Here is a 22,316-nt window from a genome sequence, read left to right as displayed (position 1 = left end):
TGATGCAGTTTGTTAGGGATCCTTTCTATACCGATGCGACGGGGAGACTTCTCTGCGAATGCTAAGGTGCCAACGTCACATGACAAGGGTTCCCTCTACCTAGAGTTCGGAGACGTGCAAACATCTTATCTGAGGCAGGCACTTCAGTCTGTGGGCTGTGCAACGTTTTGGACTGAGCATATTGTTGCAGAATAATTCCTAAACAGACACGTGTAAATCCAGCTTCTCTCACATGAAAACAAACACTGTTTCTTCCTGTAAAATGTGAAGCTTCATACCGGCGGGTTGCACTTTTCTGCTCTCTCCCAAAGTGCAATTTCTTCCATTCAAAGGGAAACACTTGTGTGTTTTTTATGTTCAAAATAAATTGTGTAAAACAGGAAAGAATGAAATTAAATAAATACAGAATGGAATGTGATGCTGGTCAGCTGACATATGCCATGCATAAAAGGTTTCCTATGTGTAAATAAAAATCAAAAACAAAGCTATGTATGAAGAATGTAATGCAGGTCAACTGTGTTATAAGTCGGCCAAAGAAGTGGTTCATACCGGTCTTAGGAAAAGCAATCGCATGTAAAAAATGTCTGGTCCCCAGTAAATAACCTTTTTCAAATCTGCCAACTGTAAGAATATAGTTGAATAGCCCTGATCTAGGTGAATACGCTAGGGGCTATAATAACTGGGGAGTTAGGCTGATAGACAATTTAAAGGGGGATCAACGATCGACTGTGGCCATCATTCAAGTTCTCTTACCGTGGGTTTGGGGCTGGAAGACACAGGCACGGTCTCCGCATCTTCTTTCAAGTTGGAATCTGATCCATCCGTGTCCATGCTGTTCTGAAAGGGTTGGGAGTTGTCATTCTGCAACGCGTCAATGAGCTGAAATCAGTCAAACAAGGCAAACAAAATAAACCTACGCGGCACAGAAATACTTCAATACTATTAGCTCCTTTAAAGTTGAGGTACAATCCAACAAAAATTACCATAAAACACGACAAGTAACCAAGCACGGACACACTAATAGCCAAAAACATTCACACAAATATTAAATACAACAATATTCCTAAAGAATAATGTGTGTGTAGATTGTGTGTATTCGAGTGTGAGAGTGGACATGTTTAACTATACTTGTGGGGACCAGAAGTCCTTGCAAGAATAGCAAACTGACAAACATTGGACCAACTGGGGACATTTGCAGGTCCCGACAAGGAATAAGGCTGTTTCTAGGGGGTTTAGGGTTACAATTAGCATTAGAATACAATGACTTACACAAACAATACAACTAAAGAATAATGTGGGTGTAGATTGTGTGTGTTAGTGTCACAGACTGTGTCTGCCATTTCACAGTCCCTAATGTGCCATGAGATGTTGTTTTATACATTTTTTGAAAGATCATTTTGCTTAATTATTTTTTTTTATCCCAGCAGAAATAAATCTGATATTTAGTAACAAAATGAGCCCTTGCTCAATATTATCCAATGGAAGAATCTATTTTCTTATAGCCCTGCCCATTAATGATGGGAGCAGTAATGTAAAACTGATTTATAGCTAAAATATGCACATTTTATGAACAAAACATAGATTTATTGTGTAACATGTTATAGGACTGTCATCTGAGGTAGTTTTTTCTAGGTTGTTTAGGTTGGTTCTAGGTTAGTTAGGTTGGCTTGTGCATGCTACTTGAATCATACTTGTGCTGCTGCTACATGTCTGTCCACTTTTTTATTTGGTGGTGAGCTAACATAAATATATGTGGTGTTTTCTCTGTAAAACATTTAAAAAATCGGACATGTTGGCTGGATTGACAAGATGTTTATCTTTCAAATGCTGTATTGGACTTGTTAATGTGTGAAAGTTAAATATTTTTAAAAAATAGATTTTGAATTTCGCGCCCTGCAATAGAGCTGGATGTTGTCATAAGTGTACCGATATCGGGACAGCCCGCCTAACAGGTTATAGCTACATCATAGCTACAGTCTGAAATCGCACGGGAGTAGCCAGAGAAAATACAGACACCAACGTCAACTACTAATTACACCTCATAAAACATTTCAGAAAAACATATGGTGGATAGCTAATGAAAGACAAAGATCGTGTGAATAGAGCCAATATTTCCGATTTTTGAAGTGTTTTACAGCGAAAACACAATATATCGTTATATTAGCTTACAACATTAGCTAGCATACGGCAGCATTGATTCTAGTCAAACGCTAGCATAGCACAGTTCGACAGATATATGAAAAAGCATCCCAAATTGGGTCCTTATCTTTGTTGATCTTCCATCAGAATGTTGTAACGGGGTCCATTGTCCAGTACAGTCTTTAGTTGGGTTCCAGAACGAACTATTTCCCTCTTGGGTTAGCAAGCACAATGGCCGTGCGGCGCTAATCTCTCTTTCTTCAAAAAATTCTTCCAAAGCATCACGTCTAAAGTCCAGAATAAATTGCAATAATATAATTAAAGTATATTGAAAAAACATACTTTAGGATGATTTTGTGACATGTATCAAATAATATCGTAGCCAGAGGTCATATTCACCTTTAACGAGCGTATTCCAGGAGCCGAGTCCAGGTTCTACCTCGCGCCCAGAAAAAAATTAAACTGCGCAGGTCTCACTAGAAGATGTTGTGTTCAGCCCCTGGAAGAGATATTCGACTGCTTTTTTCTCTCACTTCCGCATTACACCCAGATGAAGGCGTGTGACGTGTTTCTACGGTCCTAAGTGACATGACCTTTTATAGACAAGGTCTTAAAGAGAGACATCGCATTTTGGAAATCTCAATTCTGGATAGGAAATGGGCTGTAAAAATAGTTCTGTTCAACTTAGAGAAATAATTCAAACGTTTTTAGAAACTATAGACTGTTTTCTATCCAATAGTAGTAAATATATGCATATTGTAAGATCAAAAATTTCTTAAGAGGCCGTTTGAAAATGTGCGCATATTTTCCAGTTTTTTCAATATTCACCCTGCAGCCTGAAGAGGTTGTGCTGTCAATCAATATCAGTAACATACCAGTTACTGCCAATCGGAGCTGCTAACAGGGGTACAAGGGTCTGTCTGCCCGCCTATTGGCTCTTTCGCCGCAGATAGACCACACTGCCTGAACATGCTTTGGCTAAACTCAGCTGTGACTTAAAAAACAATGGACTCAGCTTTGACTATCATAAACTTTATCCGATCAACATTTATCCTTCAACATGGCTCGTTTCGTAGTCTGCTGAGCATCATGATCTACTTTTACATAATGATGTTAGGTAGCTGAGTAAGGGTAGGGCTAATGTTCTCAAGAGAGTATGAGAGTTTAGGGAGGAGATCATTGCATTTCTCTGCAATTGCCGCCACAACAAACCCAACACATACTAGTGTAAATGCTTGATGAGGAGTTTGTAGCTGAGGTTTGTTTATTGAGTGGCATCAATCACTTGGACTTAATTTGGGACTACAGAGGAGGGATAAAACAGTTATTGACATGATTGACTGCTTTTCTTTTTTCCTCTGATATGAGCCCCCCCAAAACCTTTTCCCTACAGTGGGTAACTATAGAAGGCTGGGCTGGACAATGGAAAAGGTCAAGGAAGAAAAATGGCAAGCAAACGTTGGCTAAGCTGGGGAGGCAGGTAGCCTAGTGGTTAGAGCGTTGGACTAGTAACCGAAAGGTTGCAAGATTGAATCCCCGAGCTGACAAGGTAAAAATCTGTCATTCTGCCCCTGAACAAGGCAATTAACCCACTGTTCCTAGGCTGTCATTGAAAATAAGAATTTGTTCTTAACTGACTTGACGAGTTAAATAAAAGTTTAAAAAGTTGTTTTAAATACAAATAAGCTGGAGCACTAGCGCCAGCCCATAGCAAATGAATGGAATCAAACACTCGCAAAGCCCGTTTTGACTGGAGTGAAGCTTGGAGATCAATTTCACCTAAATGGCACCAAAAAAATGTATCCCTTTTTATTTTACCACTACAATCTGTTCTTAGGAGGAAACTGAAAAATAACAACCCGTGTAGAAAGTAAACAGCTGCACCTCGATGGTGCCAGGTGTGCTTATGTCTGCATAACGAGGAAGAAAAAAAAATGGCTATTTCTGGCTAGCGGTCAATGATATACACATTGTAACTTTGCAACAAGATTTGATGATTTTAGTCTCCCCACAAAGGTGATGCAGTTTGCTAGGGACCCTTTCTATACTGATGCGGGGCGAGACGTGTCTGCAAAAGCTGACTTATTTTATTTAGTATATATTTTCTTAACTCTATTTCTTGAACTGCATTGTTGGTTAAGGGCTTGTAAGTCAGCACCTGTTTTATTCGGCGCATGTGACAAATAAAACTTGATGTTGATTGGCACGGGACTAGTACTTTCAGGTGACCAAAAAACATTAGGTTATTCTGGTTGGAATTAAAAATGACTGACATGGCAGATTTAGACAGGACAAAAATTACATATATGTTGTTTTGTGCTCGGGCACATAATTACATTACCCGACCTCTCCCCGTAAATCAACTTGTCGTCCTTAGCAGACACAAAAATACAAACATTAGGAGTTATTGTATTGTGCTAGTCAATTATTACGTAGAACAATCATTTTTTGGAGACCCTGTCCTGCTATCAGCCTGTGATGTGTGTGTTGTAAAGTGCCTTGCTGATGGGCACAACGGCAGTAGGTAGTATACGGTGATATTGAAGCCCGGTGGGTTACCGGCTTCAATATCCCTGTGTACTACCTACTGCTGTTTTGCCTTTGAGCAAGGGACTTCACCCCTAAGTGCTCTGCTCTGCCACAGCCCCTGTTCTGCTTCCAGCCTGTGACCAACAGGCAAAATAGTCACAGACATCTATGCACTAAGAGACTGTTTTTGTAGAAACTGACAAACCCCTGGATGCTGAAACATAATCAAAATTTTTAAAACACTGAAAAATCCCCTCAAATCAAAAACCGTGATCTAATGCATTGTATACATCTGGGGACCTACTGTATAAGAAAGCACACAGGAAATGCCTGGTGTAGCGTTTAGTTTTGAACATCCTATTCTGGTCAGATGCAGGACTGAACTTTTCAGGAGAAGAGCAAATCCCTCATGAGTTGGGCTACTAAATGAGCCCACAAGAGCCTAACTACTGAGTTCTTATTGATAAGGTTTTTATTTCATATATTTGAATGTATTGTATATTTAGTTAACTTTTGATGTATGCAACAAGTGCACTGCATTCCAGTGCAATTGATGTTAGACTATAAATGTGTATTTGTGAAAGTGAAATAGTAAATGTGATAATAGAAAAAAATAAACTCATTGATCTATGACTTTAGTAAAGTTCTTACCATAGGTTTTGGGCTGGACGACAATTCAGTTTTGATGACCTGAATTAAGTGAACCAAGACAACAATTAGACATCAATTACATCTTAGTAGTTAAGAGACACTGTCTGCATCACAACATATTGCATGACAGGGTAGTGAATTGCTCATCCTCCCGGCTCTTCCAAGATGGGTGGTAATTTCATCTAGCATCTTAAAAAAAAAAAGTTCCTCACCTGTGTTCTCCATGGCCAGTCTGAATCACCGTAACTATAAGTCAACTCTTCGCCAGCTGCAATATCTCGAGTCGCGAAGAGGCACAAGTGTGGCTCATCGTTTGCTTGTAATGGCCTTCATTTTGAGATTGAGTCTTTAGTGATCATCATTAACGAGTCTCCCAAGGGAGGAGTCTTCTTCAGGTGCATCAATGCTGCATAGAAACATAACATGTCACAGTTTAATGAAGATATTGCAGCACAGGGTTTCTATTTCAGAAAAGGGGCAGAAAAGTCCCTAACGCGTTGTTTAAAAAAGGAGTGCAGATGCTCTGATAGCGAACCAGTTGGTTTGAAGACTAATATTGTTCCTTACTGTTTAGGTCAGGGACAAGGTCAAATTAGTATCTGGGCCTGAGATAGGCCTACAGTGCATATTGTGCCACCAACCATTTAAATGTCTGTCTCCATTTTAATGTTGTTGCTTTTTTTTAGATCTCAAAAGGCATTAATATGTTTATTTTGTTCTCATCAATCCTACTTACCACCATGTTCTTCCTTTCCATTGGAAATGGAAAAGAAACACCTTTGCAGAATCATTGTAGTGATCAGCTCGGACCTCGCCCTCCTGTTGTGTAAGCAGTTCACCTCGGTACTCCACAACAAAGTCTCCTTTGGATATGAATTCAGTGGCAAAAACTCCCCGTCCTTAGCAGACACAAAATACAAACATTAGGAGATATTGCATTGTGCTTGTCAATTATTACAGAGAATAATCACTGTCTGGAGGTCCACTCCGGTCACATGATCACCCCATTCAACTTGCCAAGCTTCTCCAAAAACAACTGTTCTCATAAAATGACCTCACACTGTCTAAAAGTGATCTCACACATATCACTGCCAATCCAAATGAGGTTCAGGAGTGCAGCAGGGGGTTTAGGGAGGGGGATGCGCTGCTCTGTCTTTCAAGAGGCTAGATTCAGTTGTCACTCTTACTTTGTCTTCTAAACCAATGATTGGTTTTCAAGGTGGGCCTTTTCAGGTGGAAGGAGATTTCAGATGGAGCATCGTGTGACTGTAGTGGACCTTTAAGAATCCTATGACCATAATACAAAGACATGGCAAGCTATTCCTTTAAACCTTTTTTCCTGGGTGACTGTGCCCATATATCCCAATTCACTGTTTCCCACTAACCTCTAAAATGTACATCTGATTCATCTAATTCATAGCTGTCATATTTAGGACTGTCAGAAATATATTCAATCTTCACCTTACCTTTAAAGATATTGATAAAACGCTGGTAAAGTACTGGTTTATCAATGTTTGATCTGATGTGATGCTCTGCATCCTCCATGGGCCGGAGTCGCCTGGAAGATCTCTCCGTCAGGCCAACTCAAATCCTCCATGGGCCGGAGCCGCCTGGAAGATCTCTCCGTCAGGCCAACTCAAATCTATCCTTAATCTGTGGAATAAAGCAGACATTATAAACTGGGTAGTTTGGGTCCTGGATGTTGATTGGCTGAAACTGTGGTATATTTAAGAAATAAGGCACCTCGGGGGTTTGTGGTATATGGCCAATATACCAAGGTTAAGGGCTGTAACCAGGCAGGCACTCCGCGTTGCCTCTTACGTAAGAACAGTCCTCAACCTTTCCTTGTGCTTTACTGCTTAACTATACCAAGGCTGTCAGACAATCAACATTCATGGCTTAACCTACAATTTATAAGAGACATAATGTATGTTTGTTAGATGACTACAAAACAAGCACGTTAGAAGCAGTAAAAAATTCCATATGTGACTTTCCCTCTTCCACTCTGCTATGAGATGCAAGGTGGGGTGGACAACACCTGGTTTCCAGCCAGCCAACTTTAGCTCGCTAAACTAACACCATCTAATGTTATCAAACTGCTACCGTCTCAAGTTCATCTATGGGGATCACGTGTCCCATTTAGCTGTCTATGCATGTTACTTATAACCACACTGATAGAATTGACTGAAATAGCTAGCCATAAAATATCAGTCTCTTTATCAACAGTTATGTTAACTAATCAAGCTACCCGCCCAAATGTCAACAAAATTGGCTCACTAGTGCATTAGCTAGATAGTGAGCGAACATTAGCACTAGCAACAAACAAGCTAACTAGGCTAACATAGTTCATAAACCAATACAACGATTTATGGTGGTGGAATTGTACTACAGCATGAAAATAACTTTCCATATCATTTCAATTCTTGAAAATATGATATTGCTCATGTTGATTTATCACCGATGCTCCTAGTGGGGTGCCATTTCCACTAGCCCCAGATTACTAATACGACTTGAACAGATTACATTACATTTCAACACTTAGAGTTTCAGGTTTAATACCATTACTCCTAGTTCAAGCTTAGATTTATCACCGATGCTCCTAGTGGGGTGCCATTTCCACTAGCCCCAGATTACTAATTCGACTTGAACAGCATCAAGCTTAGATTTATCCCCGATACTCCTAGTTGAAGAACAATTCAACTAGTTCCAGATTACTAATTCGACTTGATTTTATACTTCGCAGATATCTTTACACAATGCCTTCGGTTACGGACAGTTTTCACATAAAATTTAACAACAATTCACACTCACCCCAGTACTCCTGATCACAATTTAGATATTGGCTATAATACAATATACAGATTTTGATTAAACAGGCATCTGCTTACCTTATAGTTTCGAGCTCTTTGATCAGTTTCCTGGGTGAGTTGAATCGCGATTTCTCCTTCGGGCAGGTCACCTCTCCTTCTGGAATCTTTCTCCCACTCGCCTCCTGTCTGATCAATTTTCTATGGACCGAATTCAAAGATGTCTTACCATCCTCTGCTTACCAAGTTTTGTTGATAATACGTTTACTGGAGACAGGAGATCAAGTGGAGACATAGGACAAGGTGGATATTGGTAGAATAAGGCAATTTTATTCAAGTGTAAAGATATCAGGCAAAGCGTGCAGCACGGCCCCCCTCTGTCTGATTCGTATGGAATCGTCGGAAAAGAGGGCGCTCTAGACAGTTCATACAGATTATATAGGCAACTAGCAAAGTAGGTTGATCTTGTAGTCTGGCCTTCCGATTGGTCGATCTGGGTCGTGGGTTGTCCTGTCCGGGCCTGATGTCGACATTCCATTGGCTCTTCCCACAGTTCTTTGTCTTGTGCTCCAACCTTGAGTTGTGTGTGTCTGTGATTGTCATGGGGGAGGGGAGTTGTGTGTGTCGGTGTAGATGTCTAATGAGTCCAGCATATGTCCAAGAGAAAGAGGGGGTGTGTGCATTTTGTATAAAAGATAGCTTATGTTGAGAAGTTGTTATTTCAAGTTTCCAATTTCTTACACTCACCTTTCTTTTAGGAACAGCGGGGACCTGCAGATGGGCCGCCCCGTGTTAACGGACGAGCTTCTCCAGATGAAAGTGATTTTCCCTCTCTGGCTCTGCGCGGTAAAGTGGAGTGGGGGAGGGGCAATTACAACGTGGGGACAGAGATAGTCATATAGGGGACGTGTCACCACAGTGGTGTGTGTGCATCTGTCAAGGCGCTGGAATCCTATACAATCGACATGACTGATGTTGATATTTCAGTTGTGTAGTAAGTATTCTATAGACCTAAGAAATAGGCTAATACATTGCAAAATTAATGCATTTCCCTAGGCCTATAGGTCATAGGAAACTTCAAGACACCAAAATGTACATTTTAAGGATTCAGAAATTGTATTGATTGATCCAGAAACACTTAGAAATAAGGTCAATAGGCCTTGGCTATTTTCTGACATAGGAAGGGCTGGCTTACTGGGCTATTGCCCCTGGGCCCCGGAGAAATAAAAAAATATACAGTATGTAGTATATATTTATTTTTTACTGCAACCGCCAACCACAGGGGCATTCAGGAGCCCACTCTCAATGAGTGTAGAGGCCTGCTGCTGCGGACACTTTGTTATTTGTCAGATGGGGAGGAGAGGAGGTAGGGGGGGCCACTTGTTTAATTAATTGATTAATAAAAATATATAAACTGCATAATAAATAAATGTGACTAGTAAAATGTGTGATTCTGGAGCTGGGACCAAGCCCGTAGGGGGCCCAAGGGGCAAAACAAATACAAAATAAATACTTTTTACAATTATTATTATTTTTTTAATCCAACCACAGGAGCCCGCTCTCAATGTTTAAAATACAACAGAGCATAATTTAGCCAAAGAGGATCAATAGTTTCTACAAGAATAACTATCAAAAAGACATACAGTACATGTACTGTATCTGCCAAAATAAAAGAAACACCAACATAAAGTGTATTAAACGCATAGTTAAAATGAAATTAAATCAAATTGTATTTGTCAACTGCATCAAACACAACAGGTGTAGGCATTACCTTGAAATGCTTACTTACAAACCCTTACTTACGTAAGCCTAGGAGTTGACGTCCCGATGGATAGGGATCAACCCGTAACGCTCGTAGTCGACATTGTCACACTGAACCCTTTCACGATGACTAAGCTCACGTTTTCTGAAGATGTCTAATACGTAGGAGCTCCCTCTGTCTTCCAGAGCGGCTTCGGCAAGCTCCTTCTCGCAACGGAAAAGATGCTCTCTGGACCCGCTCGTAGTAGCTCTCGTCATCTCCCTGCACGGTCCTATCGGATAGCCCAAGGTGTCTGTACTATCAAGCGTTTGATGTCTGGTTCACGATACCAACGTGCTTTCCCGTATACTTACAAAGTGCGCAGCTTATGAGCCGAGCCTCATGGTCTGGATGCTGTTCAGAGCCTTATGTTGTCTGTGTAGCAACAGGCTGAGAGGCTAACAACCCTGAGCAACCTAAACCGAGGTGGTGGTTATTACCACTACTACCAGGACGACAGCGGCGATGAGGACAGCGATGACGACAGTGATACCAAGGTTCAGGGACATGTGGTTAAGCTCTCCAATCTCAAACGCAAAGCCATCGACGTGACCACAGACGTGATCGTTGCGGAAACCTTTCTAAGACGACACGGTGACGATTCAAGTTTACTAATGTACCACGACAGCTCCAAAGAGATGTATAGAGCTCTCGGTAAGCTCCCCGTAACGTCACACGGAGCTCTAGTTAAGAGTCCTTACAAGAAGCTTCGCAAGGGCGTGTGGGACACTCGAGACATTGTCGTCTAACCAACAAAATAAACATCTTAACAATGGACTCTGTCGGTCTCAGAGGTTGCTATTGACATCAACTCTATCTCTACTATAGCAAGCACACAGCCAGGTCGCCTGTTAGTCCTTATAATTTAATTCAATCGACTAGAGCCCCAAGAGGTTGCCCGCATCATGAGTGTGGTAACCATGGACCCGAGCAGCTACACGCTGAAACCACTGGAGACCGTTGTGCGCTTGGTGAAAGCCCCAAACTTCCTGGCCTCTCCGAACAGCACATTTGCTGAGTACATGACGGATAACATAATCAGAGCCTCGGCCACCAACAGTTCCATCTCGGCCGACGCCACTGTCGTGAAATCGCAGGCTCACATGGGAGTTACGCTGTTCAGACAACAGAGAGACACGAGTCGCCTACTCGCTGGCTTTGTGTACAAGATGCTGGTGCCGGACGAAGTGGTTCCCACAGGTACGAGGTTCTGCAGGCGCTACAGGATCACGGACCAGCGTGAGGCGCAGCAGGGCACCTACGACACAATCAGCAACGGAGTGCAGACTAGAGAGTACAGCCAAGTGTTCCAACATAGGTCCAAGGTGGTCACGATGCAATTCGGAAGCCTCCTGAGCGTTACAGTGCCTTCGGTGGCCATGGATCTGATCAGAAGAGAGTTGCACAGGGTCAGCACTTCCTGGGAGCTAACTAGGACCATTGAGGTGCTCAGATATTGTTCAGCGCAACCCACCTTGACAGACAGAATCGCACAAAGGACAAAGAGCTCTAGTCGAGCTGAGAAATTGGACTCTGTATTGGTGATGGCTGAACTCATGTGCGGTATGATCAACATACAGCCCGACTATTTTGTTTGCGCCCTAGAAAACGCTCGGAGGATACTAGGGAGCGATAAGCCCGAAGTCATGATCGTGGGTGACACGCTGTTCCGCGTCATCTCCCAGAGAAGCTCCAATGGCATAATATCGTCTCAGATCGTCAGCGAGGACACCAAGATCACCCCGGAGTTCTCTGTGTACACCATGGCCAACGAGACCAGTAGAGCCGATGGTAGGCTACGAGTTCACCATGAAACAGGTCACCCAGCACGCTCTCGGTGACAAGGACCTACCCTTCACCTATGAATCGTGCTTCCAGGACAGGTCAATCGACATGAAGGTAAACTACATTAGAGTCGGAGGAGGCCCCACTGATAAGATCCCCATCGTGCAGGTGGACGGAGTGCAGATGGAACACGGTAACAACAGAGACACGTCCACTGAACACAAGGCCTTCTGTAACTCCGAAGGATTCAAATGGAAATACTTCACGGTCGGCTGCATGGCGCCAGCTCTGAATCAGATCAACCCATCACATGTCCTCTCCACCACAGAATCGGACGACATCAACTACAAGCGACTTGCTCAGCGATCACCCTGCGCCTCATACCTCCACCAGTATGACGGAGCGGTGGCCTACGTCACTCTCCGTAGCCTACACCCCGTGGGTAACCCGAAAGAGCTGTTCAATGAAGCACGTCGTACGAGACTGCAGAACGATGTCAACTCCTTGATGAGAGCCGACCCCCACGCCATTTCTGTAGAAAAACTGGCCAGTCTCGGGTACAGTAGAGACTGGTACAGTAAGATAGAAAACCAAGCGTCCATACTTGAGTTCGACGCCCGCAACAGGGTGGTACCTCGTCCACCTGACAATTGTGACAGGGACAGGGAAAACGTCGTGCCCGAGCGCTGGGTTGGTAGGCCTCTCGTGGCTCTGTTCAACTCGTCGCCGATGAACAGCATCGAAAACGAAATTGCTCAGATAGGCAGCGAGTTACTCACTCACTTCGGAGATACAGAGCACGCCAGACATGTGCGAGATAACTTGCTATTCCTTGAACGGGCGCTCCACCACGGACAAGGTTTAGAGTCAATGATTGCCTTGAGAAGGGCTATCCTGGAGGAAGGAGTCGTTACCCATTTCCAAAATGCAGACTAGACCAAGGGAAGACTTTTCTGGTCTTGGTTAACCGACCCGACCTGCGCAGTTTACATACGGGGTGTCCTCGCTGCAAAGGAGACCGCATCGACCATTACCAACGAGAAGCGTACCGTGTTGTTACAAATAGAGGGGCTGATGAACAGCCTAAGCGCACGGTTTAAGGGCATAGTTGGGAGCAGACACAACTCTGTGATAGCCTCCATGCCTGTGTTTTTCAATGACAATGTCACCCCAGAATATGGCTACCCAAGCTCCTTCACCTTGGATGATGTGGACTATTGTAATCTCATGTACTGGATCATCCTCCCAGTCCTAGGCGCTAGAGTGTACCGCTTTGGGGATGATGGCAAAGTTACTGACACTGTCCGCGTCCCTATCCAATACAGAGAGCACGACCTCAATCTAAGCAACGAGTTGAACCTGCCAAACGAGAGAGCTCTCACCGTGATGCGTTTGAAAGGACAATGCGCTTTCTCCAAGGTAGCACTGCAGGGCTAGTGTGATGTCAGTGAACAGTGTACATCCCCAACTTGTACATGAAGGACGTACGAGGAGGAGACGTGCACATAAACACGGGTGGTCCCTTCGACATGGTGGTCGCAGACGCATTCATCGGCTTTTGCCCAGAGTCGGACTGCGCGAGTGGCTACCGCAGACCTTACATCTTCACCACGGGCCGATCGGAAAGACTCAACGGGTCCGTTACGAGGGACACTATGACTACTACACTTGTATGCCAACCCTACTCCAGCCGTTCAGCTCAGCTCTCAGGATTAGAAACAAGCACGCCAGCAGGCACCGCAACCAAGAGGAGAGTAATCATAAGCTCTTCTGCAACACCCTTCACATGGTGGAGTTTGAGAAGGGTGTACTCGATCCCATAGGGGATCCTTTCAAGGATACAGTCGAGAGAGTGAGCGGTGATAAGCGTACCACAGACATAATCCAGCCAATGCTTGGGGTGGCCTTCTGCGGTACTTACAGTATAGGCCTGACGTCTGACGAGAAGCTCATGTGTGTTGGCGATGCAACCCGGGAAACACTGGTCGATAGGCTAGCGCCTAGCATCAGCGGAACGGGTATATTTGCCTGCAACCCCATACATGCCACCACTCGCTTAATCGACCCCATCTTTAACAGGATATTCAAGAGCACCCGGTACTCTCGTCACTTCCAGTGTTGAATGGACCCTCGCAGTACCATGGGAAATGGTTGCTAGTAATGAACATAGCTTATTCATTACAACCATGGTTCATTGAGGCAAGGATGCGCAGTAGCGGTCTTTCACACAACATAGCCCGGGGAGTGTGCGCCTTGGCCGATTTCGTACTCTCCTGCGGAGTAAATTTCTTCACCTCTCTGTACATGGACCCCATGGAACAAGAGAATAAACCCTGATTAGGAAGAAAGAAGAGGCCTCTGTTGACAGATCAATAAACACAGTTTGGAGATCCATATCAAGCTTAGACGTCAACATAGACCTGCTCAAAGAATCTATGACTGCAGCGATAGGGGAACAGAAGGAGTACAACAAGTTCAAGAACGAACTGCTTTCCATCCAGATGGAGAGGGCAGACCTCCGTTATCTACTAGGAGCGCTCCGGGGAAGACTGGATGTACGGAGGTTAATTGGTGCAGTAAAGACTCTCTATGACAATGTGGGTCTGCAACTCAACGCCTCGGCCTACATCAACAGGCAGGTGTTAACCCTGGCTGTTCAAAGGGATCTGGACGATATGAGAGAACCAGTCACTAGATTGAGCGTTCAGGACGCATACCGCGAATACAGTAGAACGAAAGCTATAACTGAAGGGGATGTAGTATAACAACATGTTGTCACCTTTTCACAGTTAAAAGTTCCCTATGTCTACTAAGTGTTTGATTACTTTGGATGTTTTGTATGTAATCTGTTAGATATATCAATGCCATTAAAGTAAAAAAAAACATATCTGTGGCTATAGCACAATGTCTACATGGAATTGATGTGGAACTGTCACTAGCACATGGTTGGTAGTAAGACATCACACGGGCCATTGGCTAGACACCATATACCCCACTACCCTATCACATGGAAAGACCAACAGGATCACTGACATAGGGAGGCGAGTATCACCTTCCTTTGTAAGTTCTAAATAGACAGTACACAGATAGATCCCTGTGCTGAATGAACTAGCTTCTGATTCCTCTGGCGGTGATAACGGACTCTGGCCGTGTAGAACTAAGGCTGGGAATGCAACACAGAACCAGTGTCTACTGAGTAATCCACATAGATGTGCACCCGATCATAGGCAGTTCATTCTCAATTACTGTCACATCAATTGTCATCTTTCAAATAAACACAACCAAGATATATGTATATGCAAGACATATTTTATTTCAAGGCAATAGATATATAAGGTTGGCTGATACAAATGTAGAAAGGGGTAGGTACAAAGGGTATACACATTACCCAGGTGTAATATGGTCGATTAAAGTAAGGTATAAAATCATAAACATGTGACATTGAGAACATCACCATATTAATTTTTATCAGTCAGGGCCCATTGTCAAACAAGACCTAAAATAACCTTTAGGCATCATGTCACCACACGGTCCCACATGTAGACTCTTGTAGGCTGAGGGAACAATATACAAACGTCATTGCTCTACTTTAAAGGAAACTGTAATACTCTATGGTTGTATCACGCGAGTGAGACCAATACCATCATCGCCACTGTTGTGGTAGGAGCTAAACTCCTCAACAATATCGATGTAATTACCTCCTGAATTACCATCTGAGGGGCATGTGAACATGTTATTGGCATTCCTGCCATTGAAACAGTAATTGCTATCATCTTTGGCCCGTTACTGGGCCAGGTGAGGTGTTACTGTTTCCATCCCAATCCTGGAAGCCAACAAAGCTATGACATGGACCAAAGTAGCACCTTCACTGGGTTTACAATCTAACACAAGGTTAAGCCGCCTGTCTTGTGGTGACACGTACTGAGCTGTAAACCACCTACAAAGATAGAATCCCATTCTTCTAAACTCTATGCTCGAGGTGAGGTTTCTCAGTGTGTTGTCAACAACTGTGACTACCTTAGACTGCCCTCTCCTGGGCAACGAAGTGCACCACATAGTCAAAATGATCTCTTTCTTCAAGACAAAACAGCACCAATGAAACCTGTAGGACCCAAGTGACACATTGAACAATCTCGGTAAGGAGTCATCAGGTCCGATCAGCTTCTCCGTTCTGGGAAGGGGACGGGTTCCCACCACAACGTGATCCCAGAACCCAGGTACATGAGGGATGCAGACATATCTGTAGGCCACCTCTTCTGGCATTGCTTTGCTTACCCAGTACCTGAAGGACATGGTGTCATTCACTGTGATGAGATGGTTGAACGCTGCGTGGGAAGAGAACACTGTCAGTCCAGCTACATGATCAGGGCTCGTCATTGTAGTATAACATAGACAGATATATCTATACATGGAAATATACATACCTCTTCGCAGGGTGTCAACTCCAGAGGATTGCTCCTCATTCATAATCAGCTGCACATGGACGTTGACCTCCTTGTCAGTCTTGAACTTATCATCTATGTTGAGTTCCAGATCCCAGTCTCCTACATTCTCCAGAGCAGGGAAAATTGGCAAGGGTGTGGTGCTTAGAGCGGCCCTTGTGGACGATATATTGTGTAGGCGACAACCACTTCAATGTGGTTCACTGTAACACAGTCTGCACAATACACAGCCCCAAGCACATTGCACGGGCCTGTTCAGCTGAATCAAGTAGTTGTTACAAATGAACGCTCTGTTGAACTTCTTTTTACACGTGGCGCATATAATCAACTGTTTCATCACAGGGATTATCATCGCAATGGACGACACGGTAGCCCCGTCGCTGTACAGGTGATATCGGCTGGGACCAGGCACGGATTCTTCATAGGTGACAGCTGCTTCGGATTGTGGTGGTGTGGGGAACAATGTCCTTTGTGACTGTGAAGATGTCACTGGCTTGGGTTTGCACACGTTGAACCCTCGTATATCAACAGTCTGCTGTGGAGTTTCAGGCACTTGAGATGCTGGTTGTTGGGGATGTAGGACCCGGGCCTCCTGCTGCGGCACTTGATGAAACGTTTCCAGATGCACCTCAACCTGCTGGGGCTCTAGAGGCTGTGCCGGCTGTTGTTGTTGAAAGACATATTCACCACAGACCCTCTCAAGAGCAGCCATGGAGTTGTCTGGGTACCCGAGAGGGGCCATGTCACCAATACAGGCGTTGAAGGTGCTGAGTTCCACATCTGTAAGCTGGGTTACCACATTAGAGATGGCGCTTGAAGGTGGTATCATAGTGGGAAGGGGATCGGTTGTGGCAGAAAATATTGAACTCCTTGGTCTGAGTCTCATCAGAGTCTGGCTCCTTGGTCTGAGTCTCATCAGAGTCTAGCTCCTTGGTCTGAGTCTCATCAGAGTCTGGCTCCTGGGTCTGCGTCTCAGCAGAGGTAGCCCCGGCTGGGGCCGACCCAGGCTCTGTGTCATCTGTGGTGGGGGAATTAGGCACAGTGCATACCGTCCCAGAACAGGCAGCATCCTCTGTATACTGGTACTCTGGCTCAGCAGATACACATGGTTCAGTATCAGGGTCTTGTTGGACTCCAGCCACTCTGGTACTTTTTTGTTTGATAGGTACACTATGTTTGACTGGAGAGGATACCCTTTCCGCGACATGTTTGGGTACAGAATTGTGACAGTCCTCCTTGTCATCGTCGCTAGTGTGAACAGAGTCACTGGAGGAACTTGTGTTGCTTTCATCTCCGCTATCATCTGTACCGGGTTCTGTAGGTACTTTAGCCCCGATTCCACTGCTGGAGTCATCGCTATCATCTCCGCTATCATCTGCACCGGGTTCTGTAGGTACTTTAGCCCCGATTCCACTGCTGGAGTCATCGCTTTCATCTCCGCTATCATCTGTACCGGGTTCTGTAGGTACTTTAGCCCCGATTCCACTGCTGGAGTCATCGCTTTCATCTCCGCTATCATCTGTACCGGGTTCTGTAGGTACTTTAGCCCCGATTCCACTGCTGGAGTCATCGCTTTCATCTCCGCTATCATCTGTACCGGGTTCTGTAGGTACTTTAGCCCCGATTCCACTGCTGGAGTCATCGCTTTCATCTCCATTATCATCTCCGCTATCATCTGTACCGGGTTCTGTAGGTACTTTAGCCCTGATTCCACTGCTGGAGTCATCGCTTTCATCTCCGCTATCATCTCCGCTATCATCTGTACCGGGTTCTGTAGGTACTTTAGCCCTGATTCCACTGCTGGAGTCATCGCTATCATCTCCGCTATCATCTCCGCTATCATCTGTACCAGGTTCTGTAGGTACTTTAGCCCCGATTCCACTGCTGGAGTCATCGCTTTCATCTCCGCTATCATCTGCACCGGGTTCTCTAGGTAGGTTAGCCTCCTCATTGGTAGCTGTGACATGGTGTAGAACCGCTGATGTGCTATTGTCTACTTCTTCACTGTTGTTTGGTCTCCTGTTGAACATCCAGGCCCTCTTTCTGCAACCACTTTTAACGCGCGACTGAGAACCAGGCTGATTGTAGGACATGTCGACCGATCTCTTCTTAATATTGTCCACAGTCACAGGTTTCTGATGTGGGCCAGTGGACGGTCTATGTGATCTAGGCATGCTGTGGCTTTGTGAAGCAAACCTGTTTTCATATCTGCCAGTCTTTGCTGATGTGACGCTGCTACCAAGAGCACCATTGCGGCCGCTGCTACAGGAGACTTCGGGACACAACCTTTGAGCATTAAGGCCTGTATTGGGTTCTTTGCTTCGCCTACGGTTGACAGAACTATGGGTCATGTCTCTGCTGCCGCTGGTGGTGTGAGCTCGGCTGTGGTCCCTGGGAGACTGGGCCCTGATGCTGTCCCTTGGGGGGTGGGACCGACGGCTGCCCCTGGTGGGCTGGGGCCGGCTGCTGACATTGTCTCTCACCAGTCTTGTGTTGTGTTTTGGCAGGTTGTCCTTCACAGGGATCCATTCCAGAGGTATACGGCGTTTCACCTTTGCTGTGGTAGGAGCATGACAAACGTTTTGTGGCCGTTTGTTGTACCGAGTTGGCGGTCCATCGTAACCCTTGGTCTTCGGTGACAGTCCTATGTCATGACTACCTTGTTGTAACCTGTTTTTGTCAGACCTACGTCTTAAGTCAAAGGGTTGGGGGTGTCTAGGGTACACAGGTACATTGTGTGGAACCAGAAGGTCGTGTTGATATGTGTTGTGGTCCTCTGTGTCATACAGCCTGTCATTAGAGGCTCTTTCATGCCACCTTCTCTGCTGTATGTTGCACAAGGGAGAGGGTGTAGATTCCCTCAACTGTGTATATTCCTCAACTCTTAGGCCCATATTGGATGCTGGTAGTACCATTCGCCTCTGTTATTATATGTTGAATAAACGTCATGTGACATTCTATCTTTTGTTTCTAATTCTTGTTGTTTTGTAAAGTACTTCACACTAGCACTGGACCATGTCCATGGTTCGGCTGCAAATATACACTGAATTTTCCACTGTCTGTGTAACTAATCTTATATATGTAGCTGAGGCTCCTCCTAAAAGCTTCAAGGCCGTTTGAAGTAATCACCACAATGTGTCATCAGGTAGACTATATGTATCTTTCCTGTTTCACTGCTTAGGTGTCAACCTGAGGTGACCTAGTTTCAATGTCTCACTGTGGGTTGTGTATCCAACCACTGCTGTTTCTACGGGCTTCCGATACGTCCAACCACTGCTGTTTCTACGGGCTTCCGATACGTCCAACCACTGCTGTTTCTACGGGCTTCCGATACGTCCAACCACTGCTGTTTCTACGGGCTTCCGATACGTCCAACCACTGCTGTTTCTATGGGCTTCCGATACGTCCAACCACTGCTGTTTCTACGGGCTTCCGATACGTCCAACCACTGCTGAATTGTCCATTCCGATGTTATGCACATAACCTCGAATCGTCCAATAACTCCTGAGTCGCCCAACCGCTGTTCATCTAACATTGCTCATACAATCCAATCAGAGCTGACACCTCCGGCCGCAGCTGGGTCTTCCACCCGCTGTTCATCTAACATTGCTCATACAATCCAAACAGAGCTGACACCTCCGGCCGCAGCTGGGTCTTCCAACCGCTGTTATGCAGATGAAACTCACACTTTCCAAGTACAGATGACTCACCCAACTAATGTTATCTCCATGGGGCTCCAACACCCAGAGCAAGGTAGATCGTCCAACCCCTGTTATGTATAATGGGGCTCCACCACCAAGGTAGATCGTCCAACCACTGTTATGTATATGGGGCTCGGAACATCCAACGCCGGGGGGGTTTCAGCTGTTATGTCAATGAAGCTCAGACTGTCCAAGTGTGAATGATTCACCCAGCTACTGCTATCTCCATGGTGAGCAAACATCCACACCAGATAGGTCATTCTATTAGCTATGTCAACTACAGAATAACAAGCTTTTCTGTTTGGGAGTCTAAGGTGGGAGCTGTTAGTAGCTGATTGACTTTGGACCTGTTGCCGTGCCACCCAAACACGATCAGGTGTAAACAAGGTAACCTTATCTATAAGGCATGTTTGTTCATCCAGCACATTTTCACTGTGAACAGATACAATAAAGGCGACCTGCATGGGAACATTAGAAAGTGTCTACCGTTTACACATTTAAATGATGGTAAGTGATAATGATGACTCTACAAATAAATGGTCACAGGTCTATTAAAACAGTATCAAGATATCAGGTAAGTGCAGTAATTACGCCATAATCCAGGCCACTGAGTCACTGAAACAACCAGGAATAACATCATTTATTTGTTGGCAGGTAAAATATTTGGATGTTGTTACTGGTACAAAGTGTAATTACAAAAAGGCTGTACTTCACTATAATGAAAGTTGTACTCTACTCAGCCCGTTTGTGTGTGTAGAGACATGCACAGTATACATTGTTGTCACTCGGGTTTATTGAGCAGTTTATCACAAAACAAAGCAGTGGTACATATCACCAAGCTATAGCTCAATAGAGACATGTTGCAATGGCACATTTATAGACCTAATACTGTTCAGTGTAGTAAAAACAGTTTATCATTGACTACATATCCTAGGGACATTTATAGACCTAATACTGTTCAGTGTAGTAAAAACAGTTTATCATTGACTACATATCCTAGGGACATTTATAGACCTAATACTGTTCAGTGTAGTAAAAACAGTTTATCATTGACTACATATCCTAGGGACATTTATAGACCTAACACTGTTCAGTGTAGTAAACACAGTTTATCATTGACTACATATCCTAGGGACATTTATAGAACTAATACTGTTCAGTGTAGTAAAAACAGTTTATCATTGACTACATATCCTAGGGACTGAGGCCGGCTATGTACGTTTTCAACTGGTCTGCCAGGCTGTTTTGGTTCATTTCCCTGAGTGTTTTGTAAATGGTATCCAGGTAACTGGTCATGTTGAACATGTTCCTTCAACACTTTTTGCAGGTCAGTTGGCGTTTCTGATAAGCTCCGCCGTGCTGCTTGGTAGTTTCAATGCCCATATGAATCTTTTCAACTGTCCTCTGTCAAGGTCGCAAAGTATATTCAACACCTTCTCTGTCACCTTGATGTTTATTGATAACCTTGCCGCGTGTAGCGAAGGCCACAGGTTGTAGCTGACTTGAGGTGTGAGTACAGTCACTGTCTTTGACTCGCTTCACCAGGTCATTGCGACCGATTTTCTTGAGCAGGGTGTTCAACCCTGCCCGTGCTGCAGCTCCGTAATGCAATGCCATAACATCTGCTAACCCGGTTCTATCTGTCACATATTGCAGGTCCAGAGCACTGATGCGGTGTCGATGCGTGATCTCTATCTCGCTCATAACAAACTTCATCTTCTCAATATCATCACGGGTTATATTGTCCAAAAAAACTGAGACTATTTCCTTAGGTGACATAACATTACCATTACCTACTGAGGATGATCCAGGGTAATTTTCCCATGTTGCCATCAAGCTATTACTAGTAATACCTCCCTTACTTCTGGCAGTGTCAATCAGGGCCCGGGCCTTGTCATGAGTACCTCCTATAGACTGGATACTTTCCAACTCTCCATTGTTTAGCATCCTTTGTGCAAAGAGAACATCTGCAATATGGTCCATCATCTTCATCTTGGCAGCATCTATGTAGCTGAGTCTTTTTTTGTAAAGGACATTCATGGTATCGGCTATTCGGTATGTGACACAGGAACAGCTTGTTGAAATATACAACTGCACGTTGGCTTTGCTAGACCTCTGCTTATGACCAACTTTAGTGTTCTGTGTTTTAGAGAAACATCATGACCAACTTTAGTCTTTACTGTTTTAGAGAAACATCATGACCAACTTTAGTGTTCTGTGTTTCAGAGAAACATCATGACCAACTTTAGTCTTTACTGTTTTAGAGAAACATCATCACCAACTTTAGTGTTCTGTGTTTCAGAGAAACATCATGACCAACTTTAGTGTTCTGTGATTCAGAGAAACATCCTGACCAAGTTCTGACCTTGAAGCAGTTCAGACTTTCTGTCCTCCCTCTCTCTCTCTTTCCCTCTGTTCTGACTCTCCCCCCTCCCTCTCTCTCTTTCCCTCTGTTCTGACT

General features: G+C 44.4%; 1 long non-coding RNA gene across 1 annotated transcript; it reads right to left on the bottom strand.

Annotated features, from left to right (window-relative positions):
* Positions 1–807: 807 nt before the first annotated feature.
* LOC120041707 lies at positions 808–5,629 on the bottom strand. Its single transcript, XR_005475922.1, has 3 exons — positions 5,532–5,629; positions 5,320–5,358; positions 808–879 (listed from the first exon to the last, which is right to left on the bottom strand). It is a non-coding gene; the product is annotated as an uncharacterized LOC120041707 (long non-coding RNA).
* Positions 5,630–22,316: the final 16,687 nt, after the last annotated feature.

This window comes from Salvelinus namaycush, unplaced genomic scaffold (assembly GCF_016432855.1).
Source record: "Salvelinus namaycush isolate Seneca unplaced genomic scaffold, SaNama_1.0 Scaffold513, whole genome shotgun sequence".
NCBI classification, from domain to species: Eukaryota; Metazoa; Chordata; class Actinopteri; order Salmoniformes; family Salmonidae; genus Salvelinus; species Salvelinus namaycush.
Note: the sequence above shows the minus strand (reverse complement) of the source record. Positions and strands in the feature narration are given on the sequence as shown.